The sequence below is a fragment of the Alligator sinensis genome, unplaced genomic scaffold (assembly GCF_000455745.1).
Source record: "Alligator sinensis unplaced genomic scaffold, ASM45574v1 scaffold170_2, whole genome shotgun sequence".
NCBI classification, from domain to species: Eukaryota; Metazoa; Chordata; order Crocodylia; family Alligatoridae; genus Alligator; species Alligator sinensis.
Window position 1 is genome coordinate 646,048 of NW_005842290.1, and position 15,240 is coordinate 661,287.

At 41.3% G+C, this 15,240-nt stretch overlaps 1 protein-coding gene across 1 annotated transcript in view; it reads right to left on the reverse strand.

Moving 5' to 3' along the window:
• KIAA0355 (KIAA0355 ortholog) overlaps window positions 1-15,240 on the reverse strand; it is a 99,545-nt gene that overhangs the window by 55,629 nt on the left and 28,676 nt on the right.

A 15,240-nucleotide genomic window follows, 5' to 3' on the forward strand; every position in this document is an offset into this window, starting at 1 on the left:
GTGTACACAAGCTGTGTTAATATTTCAGAGATCAGTTTCCTTAAGAGCTAATCTTAAAATTAATTATTCTGCTTCAGTACCGAAATTCAACATTTCAATATGCACTGACTTCTGTTTTTAAGGAATTCTCCCAACAGGACTTTAAATGTCATGTGCTTAACTGGAAACTTTTAACTTGCTAGACAAGTTTAAGAGCCCTGGGGAAAACTTGTTTAAATGTCAGTTTTCCTGATACCATATATATGCAGAGAGCAAGACAGCGTTAGTTATCAGTTTGTACGCAGGATACTGAAGAGTAAAATGCGCTGCAGTATATTTGCCAGAATCCTGTAAGTGTTATTTATGTATTTGAAATGCATTACCAATAGCTATTTATTTTTCCCCAAAATTTAGGGTTTCAGAGTACAGCAGAAACGTCAAGAATTATCACACCCAGTATCTTAAAATAAAAATAGGAGAGACATTCAAAGATCATGGTAAAGATTGCATTATTTAAAAAATATACAACATATAAAGAATAACATCTGAAATATAAAATACAGAACAAATGTGTGCTTATGCAGCATCTTTTTTATGTATTTTGCTCAGCTTTAAGTAAGAAAAACAGGCTAATCACTAACTTATTTTTAGGTCATTTCACTGTCATATCTGCATGGGTTAGCTTAAATTTAAACATGACATGTTTACACTTTGCTTTTCTGAACTGTTTTTTGTAGACAAGGAAGCAACAATCATGCTCAGGAAAAAGCTTGCCTCCAAGAAGGGAATTGAGTTATAATCTAAAATTGAAATTTCACAAAAGGAAATTGTTCATTCTTCTTGATTTCTTAAAATAGTATGGTCATGGGTATACCCAACAGTGAAAATATTCAATCGTGAGAATATCTGAAATTCCTATCACTCTTAGGGTCTCAGCACTCCTACAAGCCATACCATTTGTTATTCTTGACCTTGAACATATATATTCACCATAATTAAATTTGCAACATAAATTCCACAAAGTGATCTTTCCTCTGCCTTTTCCCTCTTACTTTTCTTTGAACTTTAGTGTGGTTTTCATTCTTTTCTCATGCTACTTTGAGTCCATGAATCCAATGCAACTGAAAATCTGTAGCTCCACATTACAGCAGTTTGCACTGTATACTCAGCCAACTCTTGCCATTTGAGAGAGAACTCAAAGGATTTCATTATGTTGATGCAAGAACAGCACATTATCTGTCACATATGTAAATGTGTGGTTCCTTCTACATTTTGAAGACAATGGTGAAATTCAAGAAAAATCAGGCAGGGGAAGCTAGTCCTAGAAAAATCCTAAGTACTGTAAATCAAAATTATATTCCTTCATGTATGTTTTTATAGTAAGATGACTTTGCCTACATGACAATAATTATAATAGCATGTGAACCTATGCTACTAACACATGAACCTCTGGGTAGATACCAATGAACTAACAAAGTTATCTTTGGTAAAAATCTCAATATTGTACAAAACATATAAAATACTGTTATAACATTGAGGGCACAGTTTTAAGAAACAATGTTATTTATTTAATAATATATTAAAAATGGTAATAACATTTTAATTTAACACTGTTAAAGTACAGCCTGAGAAAGCTATAAGACAATATAGCTGAAGTAATACAGGTACTGATGACTGAATTTCCCCAAATTTGAACAGCATTTATAGGAGCAGCTTTTCTTTTTATTTGCATGCAAAAAAATTATATGTTCACGAGTTTTTCAATCCACCTGTACAAAAATTCCTATGCAACTACTCCATAGAAAGCCTCCATATAGCAAACTTGGCATTCTTGTTACAAACATGCAGTGCTAACCTTCTTGCTACAGTAGTTTAAAGCGAGAAAACCAAAAACAAACTTACTCTCCACAGTGTCACTACTATGCTGCCAGTTATTCAAACCAATGAAGATGGGAGATTTACAAAGACATAATCCCACTGACTTAAAAAAGAATGGAAGCTGGGTGCCTTGCATCCCTTCGGCTTGATATTCGCTCCATAAAGGCTTAAACAAAACAGGTTTGAGTTGAATATCCAACAGATATTGCCTCGGTTTGTATTCTATATTCATAACTCCACCCTAGCAGAGAAAGAAAAGCTAATTCTCTTCCTGTAAAAGTCCTGAATGTAGAAGAGTTTTGCTTTTGATGGTTAAACTAGATTAAGCCTGAGACTGACCTCACACTGCAGTCAAGCGTGTTATCAATTTCCTTTCAGTGATTTCCACTTATTACACAAGTAAGAAGTTTATGGGCAAGTCTAGTGAAATCAGTGTGTTATTCAAGTGACATTCCAGGCTTTAAAAAAGACTCTGACTACTGTTCTAAAACTGTATATGAGGGTGTTCTCAATGAAGTCTATTATCCTCTCAATGCGTAGGCCATAACTCATACATAACGATGAGATAATTCAAGAGCTAAACTTTGGAAGTTTCTTAAGAAACCAATCACATTTCCTGAGGGTATGCTATATTTTTTAATCCTTATCTATAACACTTGTATCCCTCAGCTTATGAATGCATTTACTAGAACATAAAAAAAAATACATCACAAAACCCACAGGTCTGAAAGTAACTCAGATCAATTTACTCTTCAAAAGAATTGGTAAGGGGTAGAGGGCCGGGGGGAGGAGGAAGAGGGGAAGGACAGAGAATTCATTACTTTAGTTAGGAAAAACCTAAGCAAACCGAGCCTGCTATAAGGCCTACAGTTCAGCAAGCTACTGGAGGCCAGATACAAACATTCAGTTTCTACCAGACAGATTGCAGCTCTCCAGACAGAAACTCAAATTGTGCAGATGTTCAAACTTTTTCCTCCCAGAGCAAAGATGGCTGCTCCAGGCATAGGCGCCTGGAGACTTTGGGTTTTGTCAGTAGGTCTCAGTGGGTAGAGCTCTTCTTTGCCCAGCCCCTAGCCTGACTACCCAAACCCCTAGAATCTCAGCTGCCCACTTCACTTAGCTTCCTCTTTCCCGGTCTGGTCCTCACTGAGTCTTGTCCTGGCTCCTCCATGGCTCCTTCACTCCGCCATCTTTGTCCCATGTCTCCACAAGTCGCACAGTTCCCTGCTGCTGTGCTCTCCCCTCTCCAGGGGAAGCCCAACCCTGGTCTGTCTTCCAGCTTGTTCTTAAATTTCCTGGCTGGCCCCAGGCCAATGAGAGCAGGCTTCTCCTGGCACATGATGCCGGGCCTCCGGAAGAATGCCCCTCTCCCAGGCTCCGGACTCATCTTCTGGGGTACCAGTGGCCACATGGCTTGTGAGTACTTAGCACCTACTAATTTTATTTTTTTTTTTATGGGTACTTGAGCCCCGGAGCACCCATGGAGTTGGTGCCAATGGCTCCAGGAGAAAAATAATCTGGGCACAACCAGGGTTAACTTGGTCCCAGGAAATTTTCTTCACACTTTCCCTTTGCTTAACTCCTTCCAGGGACCAGTAGGGACCAGTAGAGGCACAGTTGTGGAAAAGGCTCCCATGTCTTTGAGAGACTGGGGTCACTGGTCTATAGAAGGCACGGGTGGCAGCTGCTCCCCCTTCCTGCAGATGAGAGGAGTGGAGGAGCAGCCACCAGCCACTTCCACCTGCTTCTCACAGCCACATGCCATGCGAGAACGCTCAATCTGCACGTGGCTCCTTCTGCTCCACTCTTGGGCATCAGGAGCCGAGTGCAGAAAGCACTGCTTCCTGCCTACTTCCCCTTGACCCCCACCTCAGCTGAGCAGCAGGGGCCGCAACTGAGAAGCTAGCGCGGCTAGGCAAGCCAGGCTCTCAGCCCTGCTGTTTTCTCTTACCTCCCCCTCCATCACTCAGCTGAGCAGCAAGAGGCAGCGATTTACAAGTCATAGGGGCTGGGAGCTGGACTTGGGGAAAGCCTCTACACACCTGGCAACCAGCCCTTCCGGCTTCCCCTTACCATCCAGCTGACCCAGGGCAGCGCAGGGTGAAGCAAGCTGTTGTGCTGTGATGGTAAGCCTTGAGAGATTTGCTGCAGTGGTGAAACATGTCTACCTTGCCCCACACTATGCTGAGTAAGCCCAGAGCAATGCAGGGTGAAGCAGGCTGCTGTGCCCCTGTGGCAAGGCTCCTACAGCCTCGTCATGGTGGACAAGTGGTCTCCCCGGTCCCTGCACTCCTCCAGGTTAGTCTGGAGAAGTACAAGAAGTGGGGCATTTTCCTGTGGGAAGAACCAGAAGGGTTCCCACCACTGAAGAATACCACCCCCTCCTGCCAATCTGCCCCTCCCCATTCCGCCAATCATTTTTTTCCTGAGGTGGAAACTCTCTCTGGCTTTCTGTGGCACCTGCTGCTTTTCAGCAGCTGTCAACCACGTCACAGCCTGCCCTCTACTTGGGCAGAGGAGAGGACAGGCTGTCAATTAATGGGTTCCTCCAGGACAGCAGACCTTGCCTATGAAGTTCTCCAGTTATGGGGCCTGGGGAACATCTATACAGGCCACCTCCTAGGCTATTTTTCTGTGGAAAGAAATTTTTTCTGGAAGACGTGAACTTATGTACCTGGCTGGAGTCAAAGGGCTCCCAGTCAGACACACTAGACCAAATTCCATCTCATAAATCCTGTTTGTACCTGAAGTCATCATGCTAACAGTCACAGAATTACTCAGACTTCACCCACTCACACCACCTCCCACCATACACAGAGTATGCTGATATAACCAAGGGTGAGATGAAAAAGCAAAATCTTCAGAGTAGAAAAGTCAGTCTCCAAATCAGATGTATAGGAGTTGTTCCTTTTGCTTACCCCTTCCAAATGGGTTAGTAGTAGTTGAGAAACCAAATAAATTAGTATGGACATCCACAAATTATTTGCTCTGAATTAAATCTGTAGGCTGCTAGAAAATAAGTAAGTTAAAGGGAAGCACCCTTAAACAAACAGCACTACTATACTCCTTTTACACAAATAAAAGTAAAGAATGCAAAGAAAGAGCCTCTACTGAAAAACCTCTTCTAGAAAGAAAAATCTGCATGTTTTGCACTTAATGGTTTTGATCTTTTGTTGTGCAACTGGATTCTCTTTTTCTATTTTTAGCATTTCCCATGGTAAACATATGTATTAAAACTATAGATAAAAGGTAAATAGAGTCTCTATAAAATAGATACACTCTAATGTTTTGAAAAGGAAGTTAATATCAACACGTACCAGAAGTAAAATGGAACATATTAATGTTCAAGCAGCAAGTTTCAGCCCTATTTATTTGTTCACTGATGCTATTTCATTCTGCCTTCAATCCGAATTGTGCTGTCCTCTCTGGGTGAAAGTAAGTAGTTTCAGCAAAACTACAGTTACACTTTGTATCACAAAATAATGGAATTTCTGAATAAGTAATGCATGTATTTCTGAAGAGGTAGGTTGGCATAAAACTATGCTGTAGAGCCATTCAAAAATATAAAGAAAATGGTTTTCAAAAAATGTATACAGATAACAGAATCAAGTTTTAAAGGACTGGCTCTGTATTGTGCATTTGACAGCTATGGAATAAAATACATAAGCAGTTCTGGGAACAGGATGCAGAACCCAGAACAGGACTACCTTACTGAGCCAGACCAAGGGGCCACTTGGTGGATGTAGGACCCCCCCCCACCCCACTTGCGCATCTACGGTGAGTGTTTCAATTACTGGGCTACGCAGTAATTATTCCTCTCTCTCATTTTTTTAAACTAGCACTTTCTCTGGCCCCAGTAATCTTAAATTCCCATCTGCACTGTGGCCCAGCTTCAACAAGAGGGTAGGGTAGCCTTGCCTGAAACCTGGAAAGTTAGAGGTGCCAGTTAGAACCCAATAATCCAATTTAATGGGCATGTGTTCTAATGCATAAACCAGGGTGGGTTTGATTTAAATCAAATCAATTTAAAATCATAATTTAAATCACTGGTCAGAAAGCCTTGATTTAATCATTGTTTTCTACAAAAAGTGCATTCCTGTTGTTAGATATCCTTTATTCATTTAACTTCTTGAAACTTTACACTTTTAGAGAAAGGCAGGGACTTAACTGTGTGTACACAAACTTGAAGAATGACAATAGGGCTGATGGGTGGGCAATCAGGTCCATTTTCTCTCATCTCCATATACTGCTGTTAACAAGAACCTTATTTCAGAAGACAACAGACTCTCCCTACGCCTGAAGAAGGAGGTTTGTGCCTGAAAACTTGCAAAGAACAATTTTCCAATTATATAGTTGTTCTAATAAAACTATATATATATATATATATATCACATCTATCCAAAGAATCTTGCCTGCCTATGATTTCTGGAGACACCAATCCACAGTTTGAGAAATGAAACTAAGCATCACAGAGACACTTAATGGGATCTTGAGCATTGAGTCCCATTGGGTAGAGTGGTTTTCTTTAATCTTTACTAATCTATAGAGGAGCTTCTGGGAACACCATAAAACTTGGCCTCTAACATAGTCCATGGCCTGTTACGACCTATTTATAGAACTTCTTAAAAGGTTACATGAATATATTGTCTCATATAGTATAATTAGAAGTTATAATCCCTATTCCATGATGAAATCTTTGAGCTTTAACATATCTTAAATTAAAACTATCGTTATACAAGTTTATTTTTTAAAGCATCTTAACAAAAAAAAAATACAATTAAATAAAAACTATCTGATTTAAATAAAAAATGTTTGGTTTTTTTAATGGTGATTTTTATTCACCCTGTCCTAAGCTATGCAGTACCATCCCCCACCCACCCCTCCACAAGTCTGCAAATGGAAGATGGTGGCTGGAGTGTGTGAAGCTCCAAGAAGCCAGGTAGAAGGGCACCTAGTTTATAAGGTTACAAATAAGCTTAGCCATGAGACAGGCACCAAGTGTCTCTGCACTGCCATGGTGGTAGGAGTTCTGGACATGCAAATTCTAAGGGCCCAGAGAATTTTCTGGCAAATATTTGGGAGCCTATGGCTAGGTACGGGGGTTTGAGTGTTGTACCACAGGACTTAGGAGCCATTTAGGCACTTTATTTCTTTTGTGGATCTGGGCTTTGGCAAGTCTCTCCGTAACCCAAATATTAAGTCAACTCACTTTTGTGACTAGTTCATTTGTTCATATTCTGAAGTATGACAGTACTGAGAAATTATCATATGCCATAACAGCATTAGAAACTGCATTTCATAGACATTTGGTTTAAGACAATGCAAATAAAAGTAATTAGTGCCCTTACCCTTTAACAGACACAAAGAATACATACCACATTGTTTCTTTCTTGTGCTAAAATGTGTTACATTCATCTAGGCTAAGTACAGACAGTCAAAAAGCCTGAGGCTGAATCAATTCAATCTTTGCAGGTTAGTCTGAGCTACACTGAACCGATAAGCAAGTGAACAGACAGTCACGTTTGATTCCAGAAATGCAGCCACATGCCTGCAGTGGCCCAGGCCAGTAGCTGGGGGGGGGGGCGGGCGGGGGGGGGGGGGGGGGGGGGGGGGGGGGGGAGAGACGGACGCTAGAGCACACCTCCCTCCTCAACTGGAGTAGACAGCTAAGGCCAAGGCTGGCCCGCCCACCCTGTAAGTGGGAGTTTGCAGGGAAGGTGTAAAGCATCCTGAGACACTGGGGAACTATGAGTTCACTTGACTCTTAAGGGGATCTGGGTCAAAAAAAAACCAAGCAAAACAAAAACAAAACAAAAACCGATTTAATCTAAATCAGTTAAGTCTGATACTACATTCATCCAGGTTTATCTTAAACCAGTTTCAGCCATTTTGAAAGTGGTTTATGTGCCATTAAATCTGTAAGACAACAGAAGTTTAACTGTTTTCCGATCATTTATACTGGTTTATGTACAATTTCTCTCTTTAGCCCTAGAGTTTTACCATATTTATTGTGCTTGAAATAACTTGTATGTAATAACTGATCAGACGATAGGACCTGGAAGGCATGAGAATTCATGGCCAAATTTTGCAGTTTTTTCCATACTAAAAAAGATTAAATGATCCATTACATTTAACTTCAAACTGACAGAACAGGCTTCAGACCAAGCACTTGTAGAGCAGCAGAACAGTGAGGAAGGGGATCAAAGTAGCACTCAGAGAGGGTACAGGGTTAAATTTATGGCATGCCTGCCAAAAAGGCTGGCTCCATCTATTTTAGATTGTGCTCCATTAATGGCTAAAGAAAGCAAAAAATAAAAATAACTCTTTATTTTAAAATGTTTATAACTCTTGCCAATAAGAATAATGATTTTTCTGTAGTGACTGGTCACAACTATAAAACAAAACAAAACAAGAGAGTTCCCATATAAAGGCTGTTGGTCTAACTGTACTGATGAGTCAGGGAGACAAAATTCATGAAGTATTATTAGTATTTCAAGCATATTACTGGGTTTGAAATACAGTTAAGTGCTTTCATATAGCTCTCTCAGTGTTAGATAGCCATGCAGTAAATGGTTTCATTTCACAGTTCTTGAGGAAGGCTGATCAACTGGTTATTATCCTACCAAACCACAAACATTCTCAAAAAGTCTCATTCAATTCAGTCAATGTACGAAAAGCATGGAATCAGTAACTCCCATAACAATGCTCCAAATCAACTTGGTTTAGAGCATGAGGAAGTTGTGGAGCATGAGAAAGTGCATGGAACATAAAGGAAGTAATCTAAGGAAACCATCAACCCCAAAACAGTAACATACAAACTCCTTAAATAAACTAAGACTATGTGACCCAGGTCTTTCATTTTACATTACACATGACCATCCCAAAAGTTAGACATTGCTTTTTGACTGAAAAAAACCCAGAGCTCTCACAACTAGAACCAAAAGCCAGTACATCCTCTTAATAAAAGGCTAATGGCCAAGTTACTCAAAGAATCCAAATTAAATATATTTTTTCTTCAAAACCAAATTAAGAAAATGTAAAGAAGAAATCTTCAAGAGCTTTGCCCTGAGTTCCTGTGGACAGGAGTTCATTTCCATACTAACAGAAGCCCTACTTGGACCACAGATCTCCTTGATACTGAAGGATTAGAGGATTATATCTCAATTCTTCAAGTCAAAGCTTGCACACAGCAGGGAATACCATTGGCATAACTAGGGTGAGGTGACCCGGGCAGCCAGCCTGGGCTCTGACTTGGGGAGTGAAGGGGGAGGGGCTGTTACTGCAGTCGCACAATCATACATGATGCAGCAGAGGCAACCAGAAGCTGCCCTGCATGTGGCAGCTGCTCCAGGCACCCGGCCATGTTGTTATTAGGGCTGAGCAAAATTTTGCTGAGTGTTTCGTTTTGAAGCTGTTTCGACATGTTTCAAGCTCAAAACAGCAAAATCAAAACAAAACAAAAAGCATTGAAACAGCTTCAAAACAACATGAGGGCACCTGAAACATTTTGAAAGTTTCGAAACATTTCAAGTTTCAAAGCAGCCCAGTGGTGGGAGGCAGGGGAGAGCCAGAGCTGCGCTCCGAGTGGCTCCGCAGCTTCATGTAGCTCAGCCCAGTGAGGAGCGCAACCCTGACTCTCCCCACCTCCCGGCTGCGCTACAGTCAGCTCTGCCAGCCCCACGGAGCACAGCCCAGCAGTGGAGGCTGAGCACAGCGCCAGGTCTGCCCTCCTCCCGCTTCCGGGCTGCACTCCATGGGGCTGGCAGAGCTGATTGGAGCGCAGTGCAAGCTCTGCCCACCTCCCACCATCAGGCTGCACTCCAATTGGCTTCATCAGCCCCATGGAGTGCAGCCTGGTGGCAAGAGGTGGGCAGAGCCGGCACTGCACTCTGATCAGCTCCGCCAGCCCCACAGAGAACAGCCCAGTGGCAGGAGGAGGGCAGAGACGGGGCTGCGCTCCACCTCCTGCCGCCAGGAGGAGGCTGCACCCATTGCTGGTCCCAGACAGCAGCAGCAGCTTCCTGTCTCCTCCCCTGGGAGGAGTCCAGCACAGCCCTGCAGCCCTCCCGGGGGTGCAAGCCCCAGATCTGCACCCCGGATGACAAGAGGCTCAGGCTGCCTCTCCCACCTGGGACCAGCGCTGGGTGCGAGCTGTGCCCAACCCCAGACAAGATTGCTGCTGCTGCAGCCTGAGCCTCCTCTCATCCAGCATGCAGATCTGGGGGCTTGTACCCCCAAGAGGGTTGCAAGGCTGTGTCAGACTCCTCCCAGGGGTACAGGCCCCCAGACCTGCACGCCAGATGAGAGGATCCCCAGGCAGCAGCAGCAGCAATTTTCTCTGGTGTTGGGGGCAAACTGTGCCCAGCACTGGTCCCAGGCAACAGCGGCAGCCTCCTTTCATCCAGTGCACAAATCCGGGGGCCCACACCTCCAGAAAGAGGAGTCTGGCACAGCCCCGCAGCCCTCCTGAGGGTGCGGGCCCCTGGATCTGCGCACCGGATGAGAGGAGGCTGCCACTGCTGACAAGTGTCATGAGCAGGGATCCTGGTTCTCTGATAAAAAAATTCCCATTTTTTGTTTTTAAAAAAAAGTAACCTAAAATCCACATTTTTCCATAATTAAAGTGAAACACCATTAATATACAGATGTAGATTGTAGTGGCGTTTCATTTTAAATCACAGAAAAATGTGGATGGCAGGGGTGTTAAACTGAAAATTGGGGATTTTTTGCAGAGTTTTGCTTTGAAGAGTTTGAGGTGTAGTTTCCCAGAAACCTCTGCACCTATCTCCTTGAAACTTGGCAGGTGTCATTCCCTCAGAAGGGGTTACTATCCCTGCAATTTTCATCCAAATGAGGCAAGAAATGACAAAGTTTTAGGCATGTTTATGATTCCCCATTATAGCCTATGGGCGAAACAAGTTGAAACAGCGAAACAGTTTGGCTAAATGAAACAGGATAGTGCTTTGAAATAGCAAAACGGATGTCAAAATGAAACAATGGTGTTTCGCACAGCCCTAGTTATGCCTCTAGGGAATACTATTTACTCATGTTGTGCTTGGAGGCCCAGTTATGGTAAATTTGCAAAACTACTTTCTTGCAAAGGAATTTTCACGTAAACCCAGCTCCTGAGACAGTAGATATACTTAAATCCTTTCTGAACTACTGAACCCACAATAACAATCTAGGTAGTGGTAGAAGATGGAGAAAGTGATCTCTTTCCTGATTAATTCTAAACTGGCAGTCCAAACAAGAAAAAGTACAGAATGGTTTCTCCTTGCTAAAACCTAAATAAGGCTGAAAAAGCAATGAGTAATGAAACAAGCTACTGGTCTCAGCTTGGTGCCTATGAAGACATGGATCTGAGTACAAGGATTACAGAAAATAAATGGGTCAAATCCAAAATAAAAGGTGGGGGTTGGGGGGGGGGGGGGGGCAGCAAAGGCACCAGTAAAGCCTCCCCGTAGTCTATATAAGGTATGCACTTACTAATATCTGGTAAAAAGGTAGGAAAACTAATCATCCAGCAAAAATGATCACTATTTCCTCATTTTCCAATTATCCAACAAAATATTTTTTGATAGAGTCAGCTATCACAGGGACTATGACATTGGTACTGACGGCTATGCAATTTGCAATATCATATTAGTCGCATCTAAATATAAATGAGATCACTCTCCACAGTGGCCCCAATTCAGCATTGGATTTAAGACTGAATTTCTATTAAAGCCAATGGAATCTCTTACATGCCGAGTGCATCTACACGTGCAATTAATGCGACACAATAAACTCTGGAGCCAGTTCAGCCAGAGGAAACTACTTCTTGGTGCAGCAATCTACATGCGCACCCAGGACAGAAGCAATTTGAGCCAGGGAGGAGCAGGGCCCCACTGACTGGGCTGACGATGCAATTTACAACCACAGTCAGCATCCACATGTGCATTTCAGCGCAGTAAAATTACTGTGCCATAAGATAGTACCACCCCTGACAGTACTATCTTACAGCAGAGTTAATTAATTTACTGTGCCCTAATACCCGTGTACACGGTGTTGCTTTACTGCAGAGCTAATTAGTCTACTCCACAGTAAAGTGCATGCATAGACAGACGCATCCAAGTACCTTGCTGAATCAAGAACTGCACTTGTTCAGTAAAAATTAGTGCCAGATGTATTTCTCAATACCATCCACTGGGAAGTGAAACATTTAAATAGACAAACACCACTACATTTCTGCTATAATAAGCATCTCACTTAAAACATAACTAATCACACCCATGCTTGTGAGCCAGCAGAGCTCAGAAGATTAAGCACTAAATTCAGTCTCTGCACTTCAGCTTCCTCATGTGTATACACAGGAATGATGCCTACCTTTGCACATCCTTCCAATGCTAAACAACATTAATAGAAATGCTTCTCCTCAGAAACTGTTAATTTCTTTTAATGAATCTCTTCATTACACCAAACAAGAAATATCTTAAACAGCGAAGCAAGAAAATATGATTGTGTGGAACAAACAGCACAAGACAAGCACCAAAGTAGTTAGCTTTGGTAAACTGTATAAATAAAGACAAAATGTGTGAAAGCAATTCCTTGAAGCTTGAGAAGCCCAAGTATTAACAGCACTGAAAGGCTAAGCAAAATCAGTTCTACATACTGCTGTAATGATCTTACTAAGGTCTGTGTTTTGATAACTGCACTTGCACTGAGGTCATAACACACTCTAAAAGTACCCCATTTACTGAAATGGGACCACTTAGAAAGCAAACTGCATTCAATGTGAGTGTCACAGTATGTGGTCCTAAGATATGTTCCAATGTACCCTGCAGATGCTGGAATCCCATCATCATTAAAATTGCATCACCTGTAACCTACCTGTAACTAAAAGAAGCAACTTGAAAATATTTAGAAACTTGTACAGAATTCCACAGAAATAATGAATGTTATCATTATTTTATACTTTCACAAAAACTGGACACAGCTGAGAATCTGAAATTAAAATGCATTATGCATGGAAACTAACCTAGTTTTATATGATTCTGATGCCAATGTCTCTACAGCAGGGAGTCCTAAATTCACCTCTCTGGTAGGGGATCCTGAAGTCCTGCCCTTGAAAGGCCTTTTTCAAAAGGACAGCCCTGGGTGGCAGGCTGCATCAAATGGCCTCTCAGGACACACTTTGCAAACCTCTGCCCTATGGGATGCATGTAAAGTTATGAATTTGCCGGAAGTATTTATACTGACAGTGACACTTTGGTCTTATTTTCTGACTTTTAATAAAAGTAAAAGGTTTTGAACTGAACACTGAAAATCAAGGAAGATAACAACAGTTAAGGCAGCACTTTAAAATACTTACTATTAACATGAACTGAACAAATCAGAAGACTGGTCTAATAATTTTTCTTCTAGCACATAGGAGGTACATGGCTGAGCACTAGTCATCCAAAACTGTACCTATACCAGGTGACATACACAGCACTGTTTTTATATTTCACTGCATCCCAATCAGATACTAAAATCTGATGTTTCTTTAAGCTGTGTAAAACATACTATTTCTGATGCCAGTTGGTACAAATAATTGTCAAAATCCATGTGCAAATTATTCACTTCCTTTTTATATTAAATAGTCATTTACATTTTAATTATAATTATGCCAGAATTTTAGATAATTCACGTATTTTATCATTTTCCTCTTTTTTTTTTTTTTTTTAAGTCAGTCCTCAGAACCACCACATTTTCATCAGGTATGTCTTACGCCTAGTTCAATAGGAGCTCTATATTCTGAAATTAGCACATACTTTTTTTAGTTCTAAAAATAAAAAGAGGAAAACATTGTATCAGGAAAACTCTGACCTCGGCACATACCTTGGCCAATGGCCTCATGACAGTTGTGAAACATGAGCTTCTTCTCCTCGAGCTAAACACAGAGATTCATGTCTCCATGCTGCAACTCTTGTGTTTTGACAAGCAGACTTTCCAAATAGTTTATAGGCTTACTCTATTCGAGTGAACAGTTGGGAGTTTTGCCTGGGAGACAAGCCATGTTCTATACTGGAAGGATAGGGACATGGTGATTAGGTGCTTCACATCATCTTGTTAATATGGTAATATTCTGTTTATCAGAAAAACCGTAATCATGACAATATAAAATGAATGAGAAGCATATTTTGACATCAGATGAACATATTATTTTATATATGCTCATGTATCAAAACCAAAACACAAATGCAGAATATAGTACTATTGCAAGTGGCAAATTCATAAATAATAGCAATAGATTAACTAATATGGTTAACTAAAATTTCGAAGTAGTTATTTGAACTAATTCAGAGAACTTTTCAGAATCATGTAGTGTCTTCATGTGGGGGACAATCTGTTTGCTTACACTAAACTGCCTAGCATTGTTTTTTTGCAACTAAAGATTCAACTGACTGACAAATAATTTAAGAATTTAAGATTACAGGGATTAAAACCTTGAACAAATAGTATACATTTCCTCTCAACCATTCTTCATTTTTCATTACAAGAAAACTGCTTGCTTCTCCCCAAAAAGAGCTAGAATTTAAAAAGTGTTACATTAGACACAGTGGAGATTTTGAAAATAAGCTTTATTTCAACCCATATAATGGTCCCTCCAGATTCCAATTACAGAACAAAATAAAAATGGAAAATCTAGTCATCAACATATTATTTTGCAATACCATCATGTCTCCCTTCAAAAATCCTTAAAGCTTTGTGCTCATCTGATCCCTCTGCCTGCTTTCCAGCAGATAACTAAAATATCCTCTAAGAGCTGCTCAAATTTCTGCAAACATGACTGACGGTATAAATAAATAAAAAGAGAGAGAGAGAGGGGAGAGGCTTGTCTTTTGACTTTTTAAATCTTTATTATAAAATTATTAAAAACAAAAATGCACAAGTGCAAAAATATGACAGTGCAAAAGTGTGTGCCTCTCCTAGGGGCCGAGGACAAAAGTTGTCAGCAACAAGTACAGCATATCACCAGGGACAGCACCCCCGCCCCCGCATGCCCTTCATGGGGTTACACATTAAGGACTAGCTGTCCCTTTTTCACCTTGCAGAGTGTCCCCTGGATGGCCCAGCATGATACAAACTATTCTACGTTTTGTTGCAAAGTGAAGTGTCCAAACTCAAATGTAATACACACCCGGAAAGAGAAAGGACCTAGAGGGCATCAGAGCCAGTCCTTGCAAGCTGGTTTCTTCAGCTTTTCAAGGTCACCATCTTGGCCTGGCCCAACAGGAAACTGGCCCGGCAGATCATGCTCTCTTCATTTGCTTGCTACAGGAAGGAGAAAATGTAGACAGTCTCAAGTCCAAGTCTACTATACCAAAGAAGGCACCAGGGGAGCAAAGAGTGGCCGGGGGG